Raw genomic sequence first — 24,095 nt, 5'->3', positions numbered from 1 at the left:
TCCGTCTTAGAAGATGAACAGAAATTGGAGGCAGCGTCCTGGATGAGTTTTTCAAATACAACTGGCTGCAAGACCTTTCTAACTGTACTGGCTCTTTTTCTAACAGTGTTTCACAGCTGTTTTAATTCTTCTTGCCCTCCTACTCCATTTATGTGTTTCCATTTGAGATTATAAAACGGGAAGAAAGCCCTGCCTGTGAACTTTAGGATTATGTTTCTGTTCTGTTTTATAAGAGCAGATCTGAGAGTTTAGTGATGGGCTTGTCAGTGCTAAATTAACAGTTGGACTCAATGATCCTAGAGGTCTTTTCCAACCCAAATGATTCTACAACACTATGCTCTGCACAGAAGTAGGGCAGGATACTAGAATATTATATCTTAAAAATAACAACACACTGAGAGAAAAAAAAGCATAAAAATCTGAGGGTTTTGTCTATGGAGCCTAAACAAAGCCCATTCTCTTCCTCCAGTTGGAAATATATTATTTTCTTGATAAAAGAAAAAGAATAATTTTTTAAAAATACTGGGTTTAGTTGGCCAAAATATTTTCTATCTCCTGGTATTTTGTTTCATTATCTCTACCAAGATCCTTCAAATATTAAACTTAGGCAAATTGTCTTATAAAATCCTTTGTCAAGAAGTCTGAAAACAGAAACATTGAACTTTTTACTCCTTTTTCTCATCTATCCATGCCCATTCCTCCAAATGGAAGTCCTTCTTGGCTAAAGGTGTTTGTGAGATCAGCTGTACCCGCAGTTGAAGCAATTTTGCCACGTATCTTGCAGATTTTTCCCCAGGATTGTGAAGCATCACAAATGGTTCCTGCATTATCAATAAGAAAAGAATCAAAAAGGGATTTTTTTTAATCTGATGAATTGCTCTTCCCTCTCTGTCACAAGGTCTCCTCAGTAGGTTTACCACTGTTCCCTTTGAGGCAGGAACACATCTGAGATGGAAACTGCCCTGTTTGGGAGCTGGGGCCTTGATTTGACTCCTCGCTGTGCTGATGTGCACAGTGACTTCTTCTCTGGCTGACTCATCTTTTTCTAGTTCCTTATTTGTCCATGTTTTGTGACACAGATGGCAATGGATTCACCTTTCCATGTGCAGCTTGTGTCTTAAAATTACAGAAGTTTGTCAGACCCATGAGCTCTGTTTCTAGGTCTTAATTTTCAGCTCAATTATCTTATTCCCTGTGCCCTTCTCCATGCTGTTTCAGCTTTCCACAAAGCCTGCCTGCTCCTCTTGGTCCAAATTATTTTTAGGAAGAATAATCTGGAGTATAAACAACAGCACGTGCTCATTGAATGCCTCCGTTTGCCAGTGGGAATCCCTTTTTCTGGACATGTGTTCACCTATACAAAACCAAAAATGAACCTCCCTGCAAATTTCATATTCTCTTATTTTCTTCCTCCAGCAGAGGTACTCCAGCTATAGCTTCTGGATATCTGCTGTGAGAGTTGTTTTTGGAATGCAAGCCATCACTGGTATAAGCCCTGCCTTCACCTTAAAATTCTAGGTGGAAGGTCTTTACACACCACCTCTAGATTTCTTCGTTCTCTGTTAGGTTGGAGTGGGAGATGGGCCACCAGCATCACAAAGAGCACTTTGAGCAATTTTAACACGGTAGAACTTTACTTTTGAAGAACTTTGCACTCCTTTGACTGCATTATTTCCAGAAAACTACATAAATGTCCTCTGAGGTTCGATTAATAGCCCTTTTAATTTCACAGCACTGTTCAGGTGAACATTAATCTCCAGCTCTTTAGTGGAAGTGTTTTCCCCTGAATATTGTGAAGTTAATCATTTCAGTTGGGTCTGATCATAACTTCATTTCTCTTTCCTAATGTTCCCTGATAGCTTTTTTGAGTTCTTCTTGTCTAGTAGTTAGTTTGTGGTGCAAGGGCTTGTAGTGCTCTGTCTTGTAGTGTTTTGCAGGTTTGTTTAGAACTTTCTGGTGCCTTTATTGCGAGACCTTAGTACATGTAATTTAGGATGCACTCGGTGTATTTAGTAAAAAAAGAAATGCCTCTCTCCCAATATATTTAACAAACATTCTACAAGCTTTTGTTTCTGCAGAGTTTACTGACACAAAGAATTCATGAAAGCTGGTGGCTTCCCAAGGGGTTTGTATAAATATGTTTTATTTCAACTCACAGGATTTTTCTCAGTTGAAGCCAAACATTTTATTTTGTGCTTTCTCTTGGAAGAAAGCAGAAAATAATGCTACGAAATACCACTTAATCACACCAGCAAAACACCTCTGGCAGTTCTCTTGAAATGCATAAGAGTTATAAGAAAGAATCAATGAGAGAGTTGCTAACTGGATCTTAGCAGACAGCTGGGATCTTTTATAGGAGATAAGGAGAAGGAGAAATCTCAAACATAGACTGTGCTCGCATCTGGGATTTGGCTCTGTGGTCATATCCTTCTGCACCAGGCCAATGGATGTTTGAGGACTGGAGGCTTTGATAAGATAAACGTCAAATTTATTGGATTGTCCTAAAAACCTTTATTCTTCTCTGTGCTGTAGACTATTTCATATATTTATTGCCAGGAAATAGCAAGGCAAATCCAGGTCCTGGTGTGCTATCCTTGTGGGCAGCTGAACTGCTCCAAATTCACATCACTGCTGCTCTCCTGAGAATTCCAGTCTCTCTTTTGAATAGAAGAATTCAGAAAATTGTACCTAACTTAGAAAGATAAAGTGGGGTTAGCTAGCCTTAAGAATTGCTAATGCTTTTCCTAAGCAATGATCCATGTCAAAAAGGTCTGTGTTTAGTCAATCTCTACATTTATAGTCAAAGGTTATACCTGGACATCTTGTGATCTTGTGTTAATATGCATTCATTAAATGTTTAAATGACCATTTACAGATTTGACATCGACAGATTTGAATGGAGGAGAGTGTAGCCACTGCAGAGGAAATGTGAGAGTCTCTTGTCAGGCTGAGTGACACATTACACACCTGCTCGGCACCGGGGCTTTCCACCAAGCAGCAGCAAAATGCTGGTTTTGAAGTGGCACCCAGTGGGCCAGTGGAACAACTGTGATGTACAGGAGCATTACCCTTTCATATACTTGTAGAGATGCCCTAAACTTTCCATTTTGAAACCCAGAGGAGATTTGCCAGGTTTAGGGTGTCTGTCAAACATAGTCTGGATTAGCTGAGTGACTGACTGATTATTGCACAGACTATTCCACTGGTTTCTCCACTTTCTATATGAAACAAGATAATAATAATCTTGTTTCATATCTAATCCAAGCAATAATAATTCAAGCAATACAGACAACGGGCAGAAACTGATGCACAGGAAGTTCCACCTGAACACGAGGAAGAACTTCTTTACTGTGTGGGTGACCAAGCACTGGAACAGATTGTCCAGAGAGGGTGTGGAGTGTCCCTTACTGGAGATATTGCAGAATTGTCTGGACACAATCCTGTGCAATGTGTTCTAGGATGACCCTGCTTGAGTAGAGGGGTTGGACCAGATAACCCACTATGATCCCTTCCAACTTCACCCTTTCTGTGATTCTGTGAAGATACAACAAAATGGCCTGAAATAGGTCTCAGGGTGTTGAGCACAACTCCACAGAAACCTCAAAATGTTTCCATCAAACAACAAACATTCCTTATTTCACATGGGCAAGACAGTTTGCACTTCTTCTTTCATTTTGTGCTGAAACAGCCTCAGAGGCTTTGGGAGAAATTCTTGCATCCTGTAGCGTGTTAATAAGGGGCAGTAGTTAAGGGGGACAACCTTGCTTTCTATTTAGAGATACATCACTGTGTGCTGCTGAGGCATCACATTTACCCTCTTTGTTTATTGTGGGCTTCAGTTAACTGGAAGGAAAAATATCTGTGATTTATCAGGGGAACAGAAAAAGATCACGTTCTTGACAACAGTAAATAACCTACTATTTACTGGTTGATTTTTTAGTTTAACTGCTCTGTGTTATTGTACATGTGCTGATAGCTCTGTCAATACGTCAATCTCTGTCTCACACACTTATTTTCTCTAAAGAGCTTTAATAATTTTGTTTCAACAAACTTGCTTAGCACGTTAATCTGTGCTGCACAATACGTGTCAGAATCCTGAATCTCAAGAGAGGCTGAATAGGAAGATATGCCTTTTAAATGCAAACTAAAAACCGAGGTCAGAGAGGGCAAAGAGATGTTAAGCTATGGAGTCTGATTTTCTCTGACAGTACAAGATCACTGCCTGAAAAAAAAGCCACTGTGTGTACTTACATTTGAATATGAAATATATGCATTTTCTCTTTTTTACGGAAAATATTCTGTCCTACTCTTTTTAAAATGAACATTGACAAGAGACTGGTCCACAAAAGAGAATCTGCTGTTATTTATGTTGCTAATGGCTGTCAATGTTAGCAGTAACACAGAATGAATGCATTCAAAATTAATTATTCAGCAGCACCTGCTGGTGTCCTTAGAAATACTGCAGCACATTTCTGGTAAATGTTTCTTCATTACCCTAAATTTTTTGCTACCCAACCCATCATTCGGGTGATTACAATATAAGAAAAGGAAAAAACATATTTTCTTTTAATAGCCATCAATTCTTTTTTTTTATTAGGCTTACATCCCTGTCTAATGGAGAACTGCCTCTCCAGGGAGCAGCAAACCAACCATGGAGGATCTTGGTCCCATCTGTGCAGTAACAATTAGAGGCATTTTAACTCTCTATGTGGAGGGATGAAATTACATTATTCATGAAGTGGTCCCTTGCAGCTGTCTGGCGTTACCTCAGCTCATCTCGTGGATTTGTCACTCACTCATTTTCAATCAGTAGCAGCTATTCACAGGAGTTCATACACAAGCCAAGGAAGCACCACCACTTCTAACAATAACTCAGAGTTTTAAAAATCACCTGTGATCTGTAGGTTGGTAGTTTCATTTTCTCACAGTGAAGATTTCCACTGACACCACTGAGGACGAGTAAGGCTGCTATTCCATTAGGTGTTTTCTGGCATTTTTAGGGAGGCACCAACATGGCCAGCTTGCCACATTGGCTTGAATTCTGGTTTGGATGTTGCATGGCTGTGAAATGAAACATCTCAGCACCTCAACAAAAGTAAGAAAAGGGCTAAAAGGCATGATGTGGATTATACAGCAAAGCAAAGACATATATGCAAGTAAGTACTTCTTCTCTTAGAGGTTTCGGTGGACTGCCAAAATATGGGGTTAGGCTGATGATGTCATTAGCTGATGACAGTAATGACATGGAGCTTTGGCTCCATGTATCTACTAAGTGGATAGGAGAGCCAAGCTGTCATGGCAACACACCTCTTGTTTTGCTCTTTTGGTATTACTCCCTTCTTCTTCTTCTGTGGAGAAAGCAGAGCAATGGAGGGACTCCATTTCCAGTTCACTCTTGCAATACCAGTTGCCCCTTACGCCAACAGGAGTGTAGGGTACGAGGAATGGAAAGAGAGCCGCTGTTTGTCAAATAAATTATGACTTCTGAGGTGCTCACTCAGCTCTCTCTCCATTTCTAGATTAGTTAATCTCTGAAAAGGGCTACACAACATTCACATCAATCTGTATGGGAGCAAGCCAAGATTATCCTCAGCAGGAGGACATGTGTAGGATGTTATATATTATGTTGTCTCCCTGTTCTCCAGATATAAAAATGAGTGACTGCTTCTGCTAATGTAACATATTTCTTTATTGCTGGTGGTTGGAAAAAAAAAGAATAAGCCTGTATCGTGTGGCACCTTTGAGAAAAGTAATAGGAAGGGTGTTAGCTCCAGCTTTCAGCCACTCTCACTAATCTCATGTTGTGAGACAGTTTATCTTTGACCTTGAAAAAAGCTGGAGGTCATAAAACAAAAAGAGAAACCATTCAATTAGAGATAATAGGAAAAAAAATCTATGGTACAGAGTCCAATTTATGGCCTCAGTGTCTCCTAAAAACAGAAAAAATGTTACTTACCTGAGTTGTTTTCTTAAAGAATTCCAGATATCAAGCATGAAACAATGAAGAGTTAAGGCCCTCTCCAAAATCATTTAAGCCCCACCCTAAATTGGTTTTCCCACTGAAACTCAGCCAGACAATGAGATTAGACTGATTTCTTCCCATGCAGACATCTAAGCAGTTACAGAGCAGTATTTCCTGATAAATGACTGAGTGCAGGAGCCACTAATTATTAGTCTCTCAGACTGCTGCACAACTCAGCTGTCTCTCTCTGTACCTTCTCGTTTTAGGTGGTCATTAAGAGTGAATTGTGTTGACAGGGGCATCCTTATTATGATGAGGCAAAATTTCTTCACAAGGAAATGCCATTCATTCTGCAGAGATGGAAGGCAAACCTTTTCCAATGACTAAATGAACGATCTGGAAAAGTTAAAAGAAGGGAAATGATTCTATAGGCTAGAGAGTTTCTAAAGAAATAAGGCAAGGAAGAAGAAATACTCTTGGTGACTCAAGTGTAAATACTGCAGTGAAACACTTTTGAGTGTTTTCCTGTCTGTCTTTTCCGTAGCTATCAGGCCTCTGCGGGATGAGATCTAAGCTCTTAGAGTTTGAGCTAGTTTGGGTAGGAGGTCTGGAGCACTCATTTCTCTCTCTTACTTGCACAATAAAATAGGTCTGTAAAGGAAAGGTGTGTCAATTTAAAGGGAAAAAAAGTATCTTGTTAGTCCAATTCTGCTCAAAATAAGCTGTTTCAAGCATTCTGCAGTGTTTCCCGTTTTCCCCATCATCTCTCCAGTGCAGTCTCTAAGGCTGCAAGGCAGGCGTTGGGATTGAAGCATTAGGGGAGTTTGGGAAGACAGCGAGGATTTAAGCACTAACAGAATGGATTGACTTTCCCCCCCAGCCACCTCATGCCTCTGCTGTTTTGTCATACAGAGGGCAAACATTTCCCTGAGATTTATCATCCTGCTAATTAAGCAGCAGCTGCAACCCTCTGTGTAATTTCATCTGCTAGTGGCATGCGCGGGTTTGGAGAGCTGCAAATTCCCTAATCATCAAGTTTATCAGGGTGTGAATTTGCTCCCTCTGATGCTAAGAGCCATAAATATACACATAAAACACACCCATCGAAGCTGAACACTTTTACCTTGGCATTCTGGTGAACCTGAATTGTGAACGTGATTCATTTTGCTTAAGGCAAATAAGTAATTATTGTACAAGGCTGAAATACCAGCTGCTGCATAAACACAGATCATGTAATTGCAGTTTTATTGATCATAGAGTCGTAGAATCATGGAACGGTTCGGGTTGGAAAGGACCTCAAAGATCATCTCGTTTCAACCCCCCTGCCATGGGTAGAAATACCTTCCACTGTACCAGGTTGATCAATTGATATTGATGTGTTTCCAGATTTAGCTATTTAAAATTTTGCCTACATAAAATGTATTCCAAGTAACATGACTACAGGTAATATTTGAACTACAGCTAGTAAGGTGTTCTCCTTCACTTGATATTTAAGGAACACTCCAGACTGGAAAATTACCCACTATGCGGTTTATTAAGGGTCCAGTATTTTGTTTCCCTATTGTAATTTCTCTTTTATTCATCATTTGCTGTATTAAGCTAAATTTATTTCTGCCCTGCTTCTTGGTGATATCCGAATCAGAACAACATTTTTCTAAATCCACTTGTGTCTGAGCTGTGCAACGCAAGGCAGTGCAGAGATAATGGTGTCACTTGTGAATGATTATGGTCACACCAGCATGACAATTTTTCTGAACTAAGTGGCTGAGTCACCTGACTAATTAGCTCAGGCACAGCACCACAGCAAGGTGCCTTCTGCCAGCATCTCTGTACCCAAATACACTGGGATCAGGCTTGCAAAGTGCCATCACATATCAGTCATCATCCCCCAAAATGCTGAAAAACTGGGGAGGGCTTCATAAAACACTTCCAGAGTGACTTCAAGGCTTGAAAATCTGAACTATACTGGAGGTTTAGGAATTCCTTTGATTTAGCTCATTGGAGAGAGAGCATGAGGACATTAGCTGGTTGTGGTCTGAAACAAAATTATTTTCTTTGGTTAAAATCGTGTCAGAATTAGAGTCCAGGCAGAGGTAAGAGGGGGACTCTCCAGCTGTAGACTTATACAGTGCAAAAATATACTTGAGGCTGTATATCTTGGCATTCAGGTATAGCAATAACGTATGTTTGGTAAATATACCTCTGGCAGATACACCTAAACTAGACCTTCTTTCAGTCAATGGGAGAAAAAGAAGTGCCTTATCTAGGCCATTATCTAGCTATCTAAAATAGGTCAGATGAACTGTGCTTTGGCAATACCTCTTTTTTTCCACTGTCTGTTAAATAAAGAGTCTAGACCAGGTGTAGGGGTCTAGAACTGAGAGAGAAAAGTTCTGCTCACAAGGTACATTTTAAAACTATATGGGTCACTGTGAACTGGAACAACTTGCAAAGGGAAGGGGACAGGTTTTTTTACCATTTGCCATCTTTAAATCAAGATCAGGTGCTTTTTTTGAAAGACATGAGTATTTTTCAACCTGAGCTTGGAATAGGAATTATTAGGTAGAATGTCTTGAGTGGTGACACATAGCTGTGACCATTACAGTTCTGTCTGGCCAGAAATAATCAGTGTCCATAAAGCATGATACAAACGCAGAGTAATGAAGAATCCTGGCAAGTTTTTGAACTGTAGCACTGTGTTTCTGCTATGTAAAATCTTCACCTTGAAAGGGTTTGATGCAGTTGACTTTGCTATTGAGAAGTGGTGTGAATAACCAGGAGCTTTCAGCACGCTGCAGATCGTATGTGGGTATGACACAATCCAAATTTAGCCATGTGGGAGATAATTAAAAGATGGGGAGCCAAACCCACATCTTTAGTGTCTGGCAGGGACATACTGAAGTCAGTAATGACGCAACGCATCAAGAGAAAGAGGCCAACCAAATCTCAGCCACTTGAAGGTAAATTGCTATTTAGAGTATCACAGCTGATTTCCTTACTGACTGGTGAGCCCAGCCACTTAAACATGGGGCTCCTTTTGCTGCTCACTCCTAGCTGGACAATGGTACACACCAAAACACTCCCATTGCCCTCAGGAGGAAAATTCAAGCCTGGTCCTGGGGAAAGATTTTTTTTTTTAATTCACTGTGACTGTGACAAATCCATGTTTCTACAAATAGGAGAGCTGTTGGGGAAAAGGCTATTAAAGTAATTTCAAATAACTTAATTGCCAATAGCTTTAAGTAATTTCTCTGATGATTATAAAACTACAGAAGGTGTTATGGATGCTTGGTTTTCCATGTGCAATATGTTAATTAGAAATTGTGCCAATTTGGCAGGATACCAAGTTGAAACTAGTGAGCTTTACTTGGGTGTCCTCATACACATGTAGAAGTCAGTGCAATCAAAAGCAAATTGTATTTCAGGATTTTTCTGCTTTAAAAACATAAATTATGCTAGAAAGCCGAGAAAAAAGACCGTAAGTTTTAAATATTATTTTGTCTTCACTAAGCACTAAGTATTCCTTGCATGCAGTTTAATCAAATAACATGAAAATAAATTCTAAGTCACTAGAGACATGCCAATAAAAATGTCTTAGCTGCTAAATCCTAACCAAATTATGATCTTAGTGTCTTTCTAGAAAAGAAATTTAAAGTAAAAATACAGCTTATATTTTCTGTTAAGCTTCTTTTTAGAGTTTGCAGTCAATTTATATGTCTGTATGTAACACCCTTGGAATGCAGAGGTAAAAACTTACTGCCAGAGTGTTCATTCCACTTTGGCAAAGCTGGTAATGCTTCCTGATCAATAGTAATTTACTGTTTCAACTAAGTGTAAATGTCACAACTGAAATAGGCTGGTGAACACTGGAAGGAGTTCAAGTCCAAAAGTTGCCACTTTCCACGAATGCACTTTTCTTCAAAGGTTCAGGAAAAAAGTCTTGAATGTGTCTGTACAACCACAAGCAAAATGGCGCAGGAAACGAGTTAACTGGTAACAGATTTAATCTCATACTGTGCTGTAAAATTATTTCTCAGATGAAGACCACTCATCAAATAAAAGATTCTTATCAGCTCTGCTCTTACACATCCCAGCCCTGCCCACGCAGCACATTCGGCTTGTGGTGGCAATTGCTGCGGGGGATGGCAGGGGGAACTGGTCAGTTCTGGCAACTGGAATATTTTGGTAAGGGTGGAACAAATCTCAGGTTCTTGTAGCTTGACAGGGCATGTTGTTGTAGTTTTAGGTGTAGTTACCTCCATCATTAAAGGGGCGAAGGTAGGTGCTGCTTTGTAATGTACATGAGGTTCAGTAATTGCTGCAGCATCTTAGATGGCTCTTCAATCTCTCAGACAGAGGTCACTGTGACTAACAATCCAGTCCCGAAATATTAATGAGTGTACTTATGTGCCTGAATACACCCTCTGTCAGCATGGTTGTGTGTGTATTTAACACTGGTGATACTCTCCTACATGGGCTGAGAGCTTGTGCTTCAGTAAGCAAAATGATTGCTTTTTCTGACTTGGACACTGGTCCTTGTCTGACACAGCTGCCCGGGATGTGTGGCTGAGGATTTGGAGTTCCCTCAACCACACTCAGAAGAACTCCTTTGGAATAGTGTATGTACAGTCAAAGACAGGCACTGGTGTCAGTGATGTGAAGGTGGGAGCAGTAGTTACTAGAGCACCTAGTAACTAAACAGAAAATCTGAGTTTCTTCGATCATCCAAACATTAACATCAACACCATAATTAACAAGCCTTCAGAATTAATGAGGATACAATAATCTTTTCTTTTTTTTTTTTTTCCCCAAGATCTCCTTTCTTGCAAACCTTAGAGCTTGTATGTTTGATAGAAGGAAGTTTGGGAAAACTAAAAGAATATGTCATTGTGGTAAAGCACAAGGAGCTAGAATTTTAATATTGCCTCCTCTTCCAGACCTGCCAGTGAGGAGCCTTACCCACCACAAAACATAGGAAGATGTAGCCTTTGGTACATTTTCAGAAATGTTGCCTTATGCTGTTGCCACCAAGAGGCTGCAGCAAAGAAGAGCATTCATCAGTACCTTAGAAGCAATGTGTAAATTAAAGCTTGGGCTTCAAAGGGTTATCCATACCCTAGGATTTTCCATGTGATACTTGTCATGGAAGAGAAACACAAGATTGGTGCAAAGAGAATTCTAAGTGTCACAGTTATATACTCTCTGCAACTATTATTTATTAAATGAGAAAACAAAACTGAAATGTGCCCGTGTTTGGGTGCAGGTGTTACCTGGTGCCAGTTTCCACTCTGGTCCTTTCAGACATGCCAAGAGGAAGGCAGAATTAGTAAAAGTGTTCAGCAGATTGTTGTGGTTTAACCCCTGTCAGCAACTAAGTACCACACAGCCACTCACTTATTTCCCCCTCACGGACCCCACAGGATGAGGAGGAGAATCAGGAAAAAAAAAATCTCATGAGTTGAGATAAGAACAGTTTAATAGCTATTATAATAGTAAGGAAAAGGAAAGAAAGAGAAGAATAAAACCCAAGAAAGACAAATGATGAGACAACACAGCTTCCCACTCCCCACTGACTGATGCCCAGCCATCCACATGTGGCCATCAGAAGCTCATGGCCAAATTCTCAAGTTTATAGAATGTCCCTTTGATCAGTTTGGCTCATTTATCCCAGCTTTTTGTACATCTGTTCACTGGCAGACCATGGGAGACTGAAAAGCCCTTGATGTAAGGTAAGCGCTACTTAGCAACAACCAAAAGATCAGTGTGTTATCAATTTATTCTCATCCTAAATTCAAAACCCAGCATTGTGTCAGCTACTAGGAAGAAAACTATCTCCATCCCAGCTGAAACTAGGACACAGATCTCTCTTGGTGTTGCTCTGTAGTTGCAAGACACATGTTGCAGTCCCACAAGATATTTACTGGAGGTTAGTGAGCCACTGTGCCTCAGACTACGAACTCTGGAGTTTGAGTTATTTTAAGGGTTATACTGGGCAACACTACTTTACCTTCTGGTCATCCATCCTCCAGCATTGCTCAGAATCTTGTTTAAATGCCATACAAAATAAATGCCCTCTGCTTAACCCCTTGGTTAAAATGTCAAGCGAAAATATTAATCATATTGATAAAAACTAGGTTTCTGTACAAAAACATTGGTGATAGTTGTCAGAGCAATAAACGTTTATCTAAACATTTTTCTCAATTGCTTGTCTTCCACCGTTGTGTAAACATATTTGATAGTCTCAATTTCACTCAATATGTCCAAGCACACGGGTTTTCTTTTGTGGACATGATAAATATGGACAATCTCTGGGGGAGATTTAAAAGCTAATGGGTCCCATATGTGCAAAGTGCAGCCTGGCTTCTGCCTGCCTGTTAATAGGCACATACATCCCTTCAGCTTCATGTCCAAACGGAGTGGTGACAGCACAGAGAGGGGGACAGATCACAACGCACCATCACAGATCACCCTTTACTTTAGAGTCAGAGAAAATGCACAGACGTAATCCAGGATGCCAAAAAGGGCCATGTGTTGCAAATACCATGCCTTCATTTAAAATGTTTCAGATCTGGCATCCTGGCTCCATGTCGGGGTGCATGAGAGCATTTGCTAACAAGGAATGCTGGAGCAGCTGGGAGAAGAGAAGGTTTCAGGGTGACCTAATGGGAGCCTTCCAATACCTGAAGGGATCCTACAAGAAAGATGGAGAGAGACTATTTACAAGAGCATGTAAGGACAAGGGGGAATGGCTCCAAACTTGCAGAGAGTAGGTTTAAGATTAGATATCAGAAAAAAATATTTACTGTGAGGATGATGAGGCACTGCAACAGGTTGCCCAGACAAGTAGTGGATGTCTTACCCCTGGCAGTGTTCAAGGCCAGGTTGGATGGAGCTCTGAGCAACCTAGTCTAGTGGAAGATGTCCCTGCCCATGGCAGGGGGGTTGGAACAAGATGATCTTTAAGGTCCCTTCCAACCCAAACCATTCTATGATTCTATGAAGTCTGTGGATTTCCTTCCCATCTATCTCATCTATCACAGGGTGTTTTTCCATGGGTGTTTGCCACAGCTACACACTGGTTTGTATCAGACACAGCATTTAGACTATGTAGATTCTCCCTATGGGTCAATCTGAAAGTTAAAAGTCAATCTGAAATTTATTGGTGAGAAAGGACTTTTGTAATGGTTTTCCAAGTTATAAATCTTACAGAGTGAAAACTTTGTTTCAGCCACTTTTGAAGGAGTCTCAGATTTTATGGCCTCTGTGTCTTAGTATTGGAAATCGTTTTGAACCTGTGGCTGCTCTCTTGGATTTGTGAGGAGAACAAGACTTTTGGGGTTTTGCCAGATCTCAGCTACACAGATCGATAGTATGTATTTGGTGTTGTTCTGCGGGGTTATTTTTTCCAGCTCGTGGACTGCTTTATTAGCGTGATGGATGCAGTGTGAGACTCGTGGATGAGGGAACGTTGAGACAGATGTCAGCTCTCTCTTCTGAAGCATTTCTGTAATTTGGAAGCTGCTGCGATGACTGATGTACACGCCATGCAATGGAACAATGTCTTCCTTGTTACTGATGAGCAGGACCACTGGCATCTGTTGGTTTCTAGAGTGGTTGGCATTTAATGTCTGTATTTTCTGAAGTTACCAAAACTTTCATTGTATGGCACCTGACTTGTAGCAAGCTTTATCCAAGGGACATTCTTTACCAGTTTATGAGGGTAGATGTATTTTTAACGCTTCAGAAGCGCAGAGACATTACTGTAACAGAGAGAGGTAAGTACTTTATAAGAGGTAGCTGTGTAATAGGCTGCTCTATTAAAAACCCATGAAGTGAATCGTCAGATGATGTTATCACCACCTACCTCCCCTGAAGTCAGACTGATGATCAGGGTCCTTTATCCTCATGTTTTCATCCATTTTCAATTACCATTTAAGCATCAAGTTGTCGTGTCTCACTGGATCCTGCACATTGCAGCACTGTCATAGAGGTGTCCCACTCGTGTTCTGTGCAAGAAGAAAAAAGGCCAAACCACATATTTTCTATGCAGTTCTTTGGCTGGATTCACATATTCTGAACATGTCACTGCCTATGACTGGGAGGCAGGATAATTGGATGGGATGAGTAAGAATTCAAATCATCAAGATACAGGATAGAAAAGTCAACGTACCATGTTCATATGCCTCAGCACCAGCCAGATCATTTGGAGGGAGCCAGAATTTGGCCCACCTCCTCCTATTTTGAACAAAATGTGTGAGTTATACACTTGTCTCTACTATATCCAGATAGAACAATATCAAAACAGATCAGCATAGATTTAGGCCAAAAATCTGGTTCCTTATTGTTCTGGCACAGAAGTGAGTATTCAAACAGATACAAGATCTTGAATTCACACATTTACATACCTAATAGTCTTACTCATAAGAAAAGCAAGAAGTAACATAAGCCTAATTTGCCTTTCCTTCAGAGCAGATGCTCCTTCAGATTCATGTACTGAATTATTCATATCACAGTGAGTTGAATCCTGTCATTCTTTGTGTTAGAAAATTTCCATGGTGGACAACATACTGCACATATAAAACCATATCACTTCATAACTGCTGAATGTCTGGTCTGAAGTCTCTTGGGATGTCTGCAATTGCTCTATCTTTATACCAAGACTACAAATGAATTTTTTTCTCTCTCAAGTTGAAGTTCAGTACAACATTCATATTGGTTATAAGCCATCTCTAGATGTTAAGGGATCTGCACATGGTTTTTTTAGGAGCTATTTTCTCTGAGATCCAATATTAAATTAACGGTGGTTCTAAAACTTTAGATGTGAGGTATTCTGGCTTATAACTTAGGATTCTTCACTTATGCATTAAATAAAAATTTCTCAGAGACATCCAGAGCACCATATAGGCAGGTAATGTGTAAAATAAAGAGGTGCTTCCATAAACCCAAACATAGAAAAGCATATCCTCACACCAACCTGTTTTTAGATTTTTTTTTTAAATTGTGTATGCTGTAAAGTATGAATATTGTATGTTTTGCTTCTGTAGCTTACAAAATAATTATCAACCATTTATACAGCACCATAAATTTGCCACCACAGAGCAAAGCACATTCACTGTACAGATTTCTCCTGCATTTTGTAATGTAGCGTTCTGGGTCCATTGGATAATTCTGAATGTCAAAATCTAAATGTAGAATCAGCAAGATCTGAAAGACATTCAAACTGATGAAACGCTGCAGTGTCCCCTGTGCCATCAGGTATCAAAATTCACCTCTGAATTCAGTGTCATAACAATTTTGCCATTCTTAATATGCCCTTTCTTAAATGGGTGCTGAAGGAAGCACAGATTTGTCACTGCAATGGGTTTAGAGGAGGTAGTATTTACCAGTTTTACAGACTGTTGTTTGTATTTTTATAATAATTAGTATTAATGCTAAGACACAATTAAAAAGTCACACATTTAAAGTCAGTTCTATCAGGGATGTCCTAGGATTAGATGAAAGTGCTTAAATGCCAACGGCAAGTTAATAAAAATCAGCAATTACAGTTTTGTGGAAGAGAATTCTCTGCTCCAAAAGCACTGGAAAGCTCTCATTTCGAATTTGCTTCCTTACTTGAGATCCCAGTGTTGGAAGATTGACTTTGCTCATCCAGAAAATGTTCCTCTGTCCTTTCTTCTTTTTGTCTGCCTGTCTGTCTTTCTGGCTCCCGATTCTCTCTCTCAGCAACATGGCTGAATAATTCCAGAGTGTAAGCCCTTTTTTGGACAGGTGAGAAGCTGATTTTTCAAACCCTTGTGGTTAACAAGCTTGGGAGGCTCAAACACACCCAGCAAAGTTAAAAATGGCCAGAACTGGGGATTGGGAGGCAGAGCCAGCCCTGTACCTGTGCTACGGGGCAACATGGCGTTTCTCTTTCTCATCACAGCACCCTCCAGCTTAATTCACTCTGCTTTTAAATAATTTTGGTGGTTTTTGCTTAATGTGTTTTTTTTTATTCCAGAACAATATTATTTCATGCTTGGCAGTCCCTGGTGAAGGCACCAGAGCGTTAATGTGCCTGCATTAGGCACGCGGCTTCCGCAACTTTCCGGTGGGAAACGGCACTTTTATAATTCACGGATGTGCTTTCTGAAATAATAACTCAAAATTGCATTCTGTTTTATTTAATCTTTTTTAATTGGCGCCTCAGAGGCTTTGCAGGAATCTGGCTGCAGATTTTCCACTTGCTGTTGGATTATACTTTTTTTTCTTTTTTTACTGTTAACAACTGCGTGCAGAGAAAAGCACATTCTTTGACAACAGTCCCTGCATGAAGATTCTTAATTAAATTGTACTCAGCACGTTGTAAAAATTGCAAGGTTTTGGAGGCATGAGGTGTACAGATAATGTGGCATTTTACATGGCAGCTTTGCATTTTATCAGGATTCCACAACACTTTCTTTGCCTTCAACATAAAATACTGCTGAATGAAATGACCTAAAAATTGCATATACTTTGTCTTCTCTTAAGTTTTAATTTTGCTTATCTTTCTCAAAGGTTGTTAAAGGCCTCTTGCTATTAATGTTGGGGTATATACAACATTTATTCATGCGTACAAAATAGATTTAGGATGAATTCCGAGCTTGTACACACAAATATCCGTTGACTAATAACTCCTGCTGCTTAATTAAAACAGTAAAAAAAAAAAAAGGAAAGGAAAGAAAAGGATAGAAATAAGTCCCATGTATGAGACACACTTTGGATTTTTGACCAGTTCTATTCATGATGCTCTTTTTACCCATAAGGACCTCTGTTCTGCCTGTGTGCATGTGTATACATGCATGTCACAGAAAAACAAACTTCTGGAATGAGAGAAAGGAGATTTTAAGACTATCCCTCACGCCAGAATATAATACCTCCAGGCTTCTCCCATTTCAACTGGCTTCACCATTTGCATTTTTGTGTGAAAATAGTGAATTCCCAGAACTCACCAAGCACCTCCTCCTCTTGGCTTGTCCCTGTCCTTGTTGGATTTATGGCAGATGCACCTGGTGGGACCCTGTGCATTTGTGGGGTTGCCAGGGGCCTGCTGATGCTGAACACGTGCAGGTGCCATTCAGCATATGCAGGAGTCTTGGTTCACCCAGGTACAGCTGGGTATGCTCTGACTTTGGGATCAGTCTGAGGAGGTGCTGCAGTCATTTGGCCACAGTGCCATTTTCTCCATTAATCAAGTGTTCACAGACACCTTCCTGCAGGGCATTCCCTGACCCTGGACCACTCTGGGATGCAGAACGTGATGAAAAATAAGTTTTGGGTTTGCCAATAAAGTTTAGTTTGGGCTGTTATGAGGCTTTTGCAACACTTTTTCCTCTTTTGGCCAGGCTTTTTTGTTCTCCATTTCAGAGGACTTCAGTAGATACAAGTGCCTCTCTGCCACACTTCTTTTAAACGAAAGAGAAACCACAGCTTGCTAAGTTCAATGCAACTGCTTTAAAGACTAATGCTAAAAATCCCAAATAAATTAAGGAAATAAAGGAAAAGACAAAGCAATGGTGGAGAGAGAAAAGTGTCCCTGCCCATGGCAGGTGGGTTGGAACTAGATGATCTTTAAGGTCCTTTCCAACCCAAACCATTCTATGATTCCATGATAATGTCAGAAGGCAGACAACACCACGTCACTTCATCAGTTTTATTCAAATGACTGTTATCTGGATGAAAGTGCAGACTGTAGCCTGTAGGGAATCTCCTCTTGTGTCCCCTTCTGTGAGGAAATGCCTCTGTCTTTCCTGCGTTAACAGCAAGCAGCTCTTTGGAGCATGCAGCAATGAAACAGGCCACTTGCACCAGGATAACTCGTTCCCTTCTTGGCCAGAAGACATCCCTACCTGCCCGCTGGGCTTACTGCAGGCACAGCCTGGACATGAAATGTACGTGAGTGGGAGGGACCTTCCCAAAAGAGATGCTTCTTCTTTCTTTCTCTATCAGTAAGGGCTGCGTACCGAAATACTGCACACTTCTTTCCTTATAGAGTCCAGGTTCTCAGTAGTGGACAAGCTGCCAGAAGAGGTCCCTCTTCCACCACTGCCCACTCACCCGCTCCCCGTGCCCAGGTACTGTCCCGATTCCAGCCTCTCACTCCCTATGTGGTCTCTTCACCGCTCCCGTGGCAACTCTTCCTGGGGTGCACGGCAAGGCCAACTCTGAAATCATTAGGGAAAGCATCACTCACCTCTCCCTGGGAAGTTTATTTTCTGCATTTAAATGCCTCACCTCTGCATTCCCAGCACAGCCCTACAACTAGAGGCAGCAATGTGCCATGTGGGGCAGGAGCAAGGTGCTGGCAAGTCTTCAGGTGACTTTACACTAAATAAAATGTCATATCCTCCCTGTTCTGGGGGAGTGTGAGAGGGATACTTAACTGCAGAGGAGAGCAATTTGCAAGGAGCAGGCAAGGGTCTCTTCTTGTGCACTTCCCTCCGTTGTCCCTAACTTTCCTCTGTGAGCCCCTGCGGGGAAATCTCAAGTCACAGCTTTGAAAGCTTTTTCCACACTCTTGTGCCCACACTATCCAGGGGGACTGTGGGAGGGAAAATTAACAGTAACTCCTTTAGAGGTTTCTGGGACATGCTGTGCTGATGTGGGGGAGTGTTAGCTGTCCTTTCCCTTTCTCTCATCTAAAAGATGCTGCTGTGAGCCTTGCAGGCAGCCATGTGGGTCTGGCACCTCCTTCAGGGACTCAGGACTCTGGTGGAAGGGAAATGACCCCTGCTAAGACACGGCAGACCAGCAGCTGGGCACTCAGGTGAGCCTCCCCCCGCTCTTACTGAGAGGAATGGTGACTCTCAGGACCTCATGGGCTGCCACATGAATCAACATAATGATACGTAATTCTCGGCAAAGCACAGTCTGTAACCAAGTCTTGCTTTTCAGGAACTGCTGGTGAATTCAGCCCTTGCAAGGAACCTCTGACTGTGATCCTTGCAAAGTAAGGGCTCTGCTTACCCCTGGCACATTTACTGTACGTGCAAGGTGGCATCCTTGCATGCAGATGTCTTCCCTGTGGTGTGACTGGTGGGGCCATCTGCCAGGAGATGTCCAGGTGAGGTTGGGGCCTGCAGCTGCAGTGAAAAAAACCCTCAATATTAGTAACAAACACCAAGGAAAATCATGTTTGGAGTCAAGCCACAGTGTCTCACCACGTGTCATATCGTGGTCAGCCTGGGTGCTGTTTCCTAAACAGAATTGAAAAGCAGGGCACATGAAGCTCACCTCATCTTTGAGCTGTTTGCTCACACGTGTCCTGCCAATCCACCTATCTCAGTACTTCTTGTGGTCACTCATCAGGTATAAAATCAGACAGTGACAGACACATGTCTTTACAGATAGGAGCCATTATGATATGACATATATGTGCCTGCAGGAGTAAACAAACATTATGTGAAGATCAAAGCCTCTGAGAAATACAGACAATTGTAAACTGGAAAAATCTCTTGCATTCTGTTGTCTATTCCAGTGTTGAACAGGCATTCATTCCTCCCTGTGACCTGCACAGAAGATGTAACAGAAATACCCATTATTTGTCTCTATGAAGATTTCATGACAGTATAGTACATCTGGATGCAACTTGAAGTGCTTACATAATCTCAAGGGAACCTGAAACAAACCCCAAACAACTCTTTGAAATAAGCTCAGTATAAACCAGATTAAAAATATCCATGTTTCATTTTCATCAGAATGAGGTGTGTTCTCCGGCCTTAAATATTCAGGCCTCTGATCAATCACTAAAATAGCCTGGGATAGATATTGATAGAGAACTAAGTTCTCTATGCTGTGCATCCTTTTCTTATTTGTCTATTAAGAAAGCCTTATCCCTATATGTAAAAAACACACACTCACCCCGTTGTAATTACTTTAGAACATGAAAGCTCTTCACTAAAAAACACAGAGATCCAAATATGCCCTGTTACTGTTTCCCTGTGGTAAGCTCTAAAAAAAAGGGGGGGATTAAAAAAAATGGGGGGAAAAGTGTCATTAGAGCCTTTTAAATTCAAGTAATCTGTAAGAACAGCTCTGGCACGAAGTTTTCTCTGCACTGTATAAGGGTGTGTGGGAGGTAGTTCCTGCAGGGAGGTAAAGAAAACCTCCGTAATCTCAAGAATTTACTGGAAAAATTCAACCAATGGTTTCAGTACAAGGTTTAATTGGCTGTTTTCAATTATCACAAAGAATAGGACAGAAATACAACTTTTGTACCCCAAAGATGAGAGAACAGCATATTTGCTAGCTCCCAAGTTCTTGAGATGAATGTCTTGCTCCTTACACTCTGTCTCCATTTGCAATAGCTGTGTTTGGTATAACCTGGACAGTTTCCAAGCACAGCCCTTCTCAAAATTCAAGGAGCTGGCCTGAATCCTTTACTTGCATAAATCTGTGTTACTCCATGCAACTGTCAACTGGGCAAGGGCTGAATCTGGTCCTGATTCAAATAATTTTTGATTGTTTTTTTTTGTCTAAGGCAATCAATTTGTGAGAGAAGCATGGGAGTGCTTTAGTTTTCAAGCCAGAATTACCTTTGTAGAGTGGGTGTCCTTATTCACAGTGTGCATCCGGTCCTATTTGAATTGCCTTTTGGCTCACTGTTTTCCTCGTGTATTAACAAGTTAATTTCACTGATTTGACTGGGGTCACTCTGGGTGCTCTGCACAAAAAGGCTGATTCACCTCACATAAGGACATGACCCAGAGAACTGGATTTATACAAAGGGAAGGAGACTTATTTCCCCATCAGTCAAAGAAAAGGAAGTTTCCCCAGATCATGACGACTAAAGAACCACCAATCTCACTTAAGACTTAAACCTGACAATTGATGTTCGTTCAAGCACCCATCCACATACACTTCAATTTAGATCTCAGACTAATGTTAGAGCCACTTGTTCAATTAATATGTTAGTTAATTAATTCTGCTGTTATCTATTTTCGTTTCTCAGCAGAATAATCAGATATCCCTTCCCTACTAAATCAAACCTGCCTGCAGTATGTCTGAATGAATAAGACCATCTCTCTAATTTCCCAGGCATTAAATAATTAAAGCTTCCTTGCATGGGAGAACAGTGTGTTACTCCCACTGGTGAACAGATGACTGATATGTACTTTCTTTAGGGAAACATACAGAAGATGAAATATCTCCTATCCATGTATGCCACAGTTTATCTCTGTGTTTTGCATTTATTACTAATGAGCACTACTAATTAACTGTGTTAAAATATTTCTCAGGGGAGTGCTACATATCTGAAGCGCAATTTTGTCAAGTGGATCGTTTCAGGGCACTTGGAGCTGATGTGCCCCACAGAAGGTGCCCAGGACAGCACTGTGCTGGGAAACAGTGTGGAGACCACTGTAGGAGAAGATCCTCTGGCCGGGGACTGTGCTGTGGCGACATTACTGTTGTGATATGCTCACACAGAGCAAAGCCACCCCCAAAATTGTAGCCATGTGAGTTTTGTCGTGCAAGGGGTGAAGAAGGATCCCAGTTCTCCCTTTCCCAGGACCCAGCTCCTCTTTGAACGTCTCTGAATCCCCTTTACTGGGAGAGGTTTGCAGGAATTTGAAGTTCAGTTAAGCTGTGGGGGAAAAAAATAGAGAAAGGGACACTTTTAGAAAACACTGCAAATAACATCAGGCCTCTGTTGTGTAGTGCAGCAATGTTTGTGCACCTACCTGGAAGAAACTTGAGTGTCCTGATATTTACCCTTAGGATGCAAGAGAGATGCAGAAAGATTTGCTCAGGAAAGACAAGTTACTATAGGGGAAGTCATGGCACACCATCCACTGAGATGGAGATAAGAGTTTGAAGCCAGGATGTATTTTGATGACTGCAGTCATCATGATAAAGCACATGTGAAGCTGACCTTCAGGCTTTTCCCTAATTAGACTGTTTTCAATCTTGGAGAGTGGTTATTAAGCTCTCCTTCAGTAGCTTTTGACTTCTCACTGTTGGAGTGAAAAAAAAGGGCTTGCCTAAGGCCAGTTACAGAAAATACTTCATCTGGTTATGGGTTTAGCTGGGCAGAGGGAGGACACTCCGCACCAGGGGAGGTTCAGGAAGAATTTCTTCACTGAAAGGGTGTTCAGGCACTGGAATGAACTGCCCAGAGAGATGTTGGAGTCATCATCCCTGGAAGTGTTCAATAAATGACTGGATGTGGCAGTTAGTGCTGTGGTTTAGTTGACAAGGTGGTGATTGGTCAAAGGATGGGCTCAATAATCTTGGAGGTCTTTTCCGATCTAAATGATTCTGTGGCACCTGAGAAAGGGTCTTGCCCCACTGGAGCTTTAGGAAACTACTGGGCAGAGCTGGGGGCAGGAGCATACCCTCTCCCAGCCAGCACTCTGCCCAGATAGGTAAATCCTATATGATCAGGGAGATGGAAAAGAGAAAAAGGACACTGCTTCTTTTACTGATGCTGTGATGGCTCCTTGCCTGGCCTCCCCTTCAGTGGAAGAGAGCTGGGCAGTATTTGATACACTACTCACAATGATTGTTTAGGATGATGAGTTAGGTTTTTCCTTTGGAAAGAGACTGTCCTCTGATGTAAAGAGCCAAAGGCAGGAGAGGAAGCTGATTAGGTGATGGGGTAACAAGCTGAGTGGCTTCACACACAAACCTGCTTTATAAATTAGTCATTTAGCCCAAAATAATTAAGGAAGTCCTCTGCAAATAGACATTCATACCAAAACCACATCTCCAGCCAGACTATGTGGTTAAACCTCAAACAAACACGAGAACTTCCCCTCTTTGTGGAACAGAGGCAGATTTACCCGGGGGCCAGCGGGACATGGGGGGCAAGATCTAAAGTGCCCAGCACAGCACCCACCACTTCTGTCCATCTGGTGGTCTCAAAAACTGGTGAAGAGGCAGGGGAATGTTGACTCCCTGGTGTACTCACAGCAAGCATGGGATGGTCCAGTGGTGCTGGTGTTGTGCTGGGGCAGAGACATCCCCATCCCTATCCAGCTGTGATGAGGGAATCTGGAGGTCTGCCACAATCCCTCTTGCCCTTTTCCCTGTCTCCAAGAGTGTTTGGGCTTGCCCCTGGTTGTAACTCCAGCTGTTTGGGTTAGCCCTGTTTCAGCACTCACAGAATCACAGAATCAGTGCTCTCTGCTCTCTTCCCCTTTCTCCACTGCTTTAGCTTGAACTTTTTAATAACATTACCACCCAGTCAACCTTGCAGACAATGGTGTATGAGATTATACCATGGAGTGAGACCAAAAAGGCTTTGGCAAACCCTGGTTTTAAATGTTCCTTCTAAAAGCTGCAGAGAACATCAGCTGTTGAAGAAACTAAGTTCTTCCCTTTCTTGTTTGATACTGAAGTATGTTATGTTAATTCCTTTGATTCAGCCTCATAACACAAAGGAAAGCAAGTAGTATAGTCACCTGGCATAGTACTAAAAAAGAAAGACAGCAGCTAGTGCAAACTAATGAAAACAAGTGCAGTTTTATATGGACTGGAGAATAATGAGCTGAGTTTTATCCACGCCAGCCAATGTGAAATGATTGCATGTGCCAGCGTACAAGAATCCTGAAAAGTCAGAGTGCAGGGTCGTACATATTCATTGCTAGCTCATCCATAAGCTTGGGATTCCATGTAGACAGATGAGTGGGCGTGTGCATCCTGGTGTTTGTGGCACAGGTGAAAAGTCTTTTGAATATTTCTGTGTTTAAAAGAATGCTTTGCAAGGATAATATGGGCTGCTGTCATATCTGAAGCTTATTCTCATTCATCTTGCCTTCAAGATAATCAGACTTGACCATTAAAATGAGCCAAACCTTCAGAGCTGAATTCTTAGTTACCTCGGAATATTGGGTAATCTGCAATGAAACTAAGTGTAAATTACAGATTGTAACATCCAGGATTATATATGACAGTTCATCATAAAAGCTAATTTTTGCTAAATCTTTTTTTCCAGGTATTAGATGTTTCAGCCAGTCAGGAAAGGGATAAAACGCCAAGTGAGAGGATGCAATTGGCAACTCAAGTAAATAGCTGAAGCAAAATTTCCCACTAGTTAAGAAGATTGTTAGGTTGATTAAATGACATAGAATTGTATGTGATGAATGCATTTCCAAACATCAAGTTGGTATTGACA

At 41.3% G+C, this 24,095-nt stretch overlaps 1 long non-coding RNA gene across 3 annotated transcripts; it reads right to left on the bottom strand.

Annotated features, from left to right (window-relative positions):
• Positions 1-11,531: 11,531 nt before the first annotated feature.
• LOC113966327 lies at positions 11,532-19,902 on the bottom strand. 3 transcript variants are annotated; one of them, XR_003533788.1, is made up of 5 exons: positions 18,359-19,902; positions 18,038-18,144; positions 14,133-14,197; positions 13,827-13,968; positions 11,532-12,653 (listed from the first exon to the last, which is right to left on the bottom strand). It is a non-coding gene; the product is annotated as an uncharacterized LOC113966327 (long non-coding RNA). The 3 variants fall into 3 exon arrangements; XR_003533787.1 differs by having other exon boundaries at positions 18,038-19,062; positions 19,214-19,902; XR_003533786.1 differs by having other exon boundaries at positions 18,038-19,902.
• Positions 19,903-24,095: the final 4,193 nt, after the last annotated feature.

Source organism: Neopelma chrysocephalum, unplaced genomic scaffold (assembly GCF_003984885.1).
Source record: "Neopelma chrysocephalum unplaced genomic scaffold, ASM398488v2 Primary Assembly neopelma1_59, whole genome shotgun sequence".
Taxonomy (NCBI): domain Eukaryota; kingdom Metazoa; phylum Chordata; class Aves; order Passeriformes; family Pipridae; genus Neopelma; species Neopelma chrysocephalum.
The sequence above is the reverse complement of the archived record's forward strand: the minus strand, read 5'-3'. Positions and strand labels throughout refer to the sequence as shown.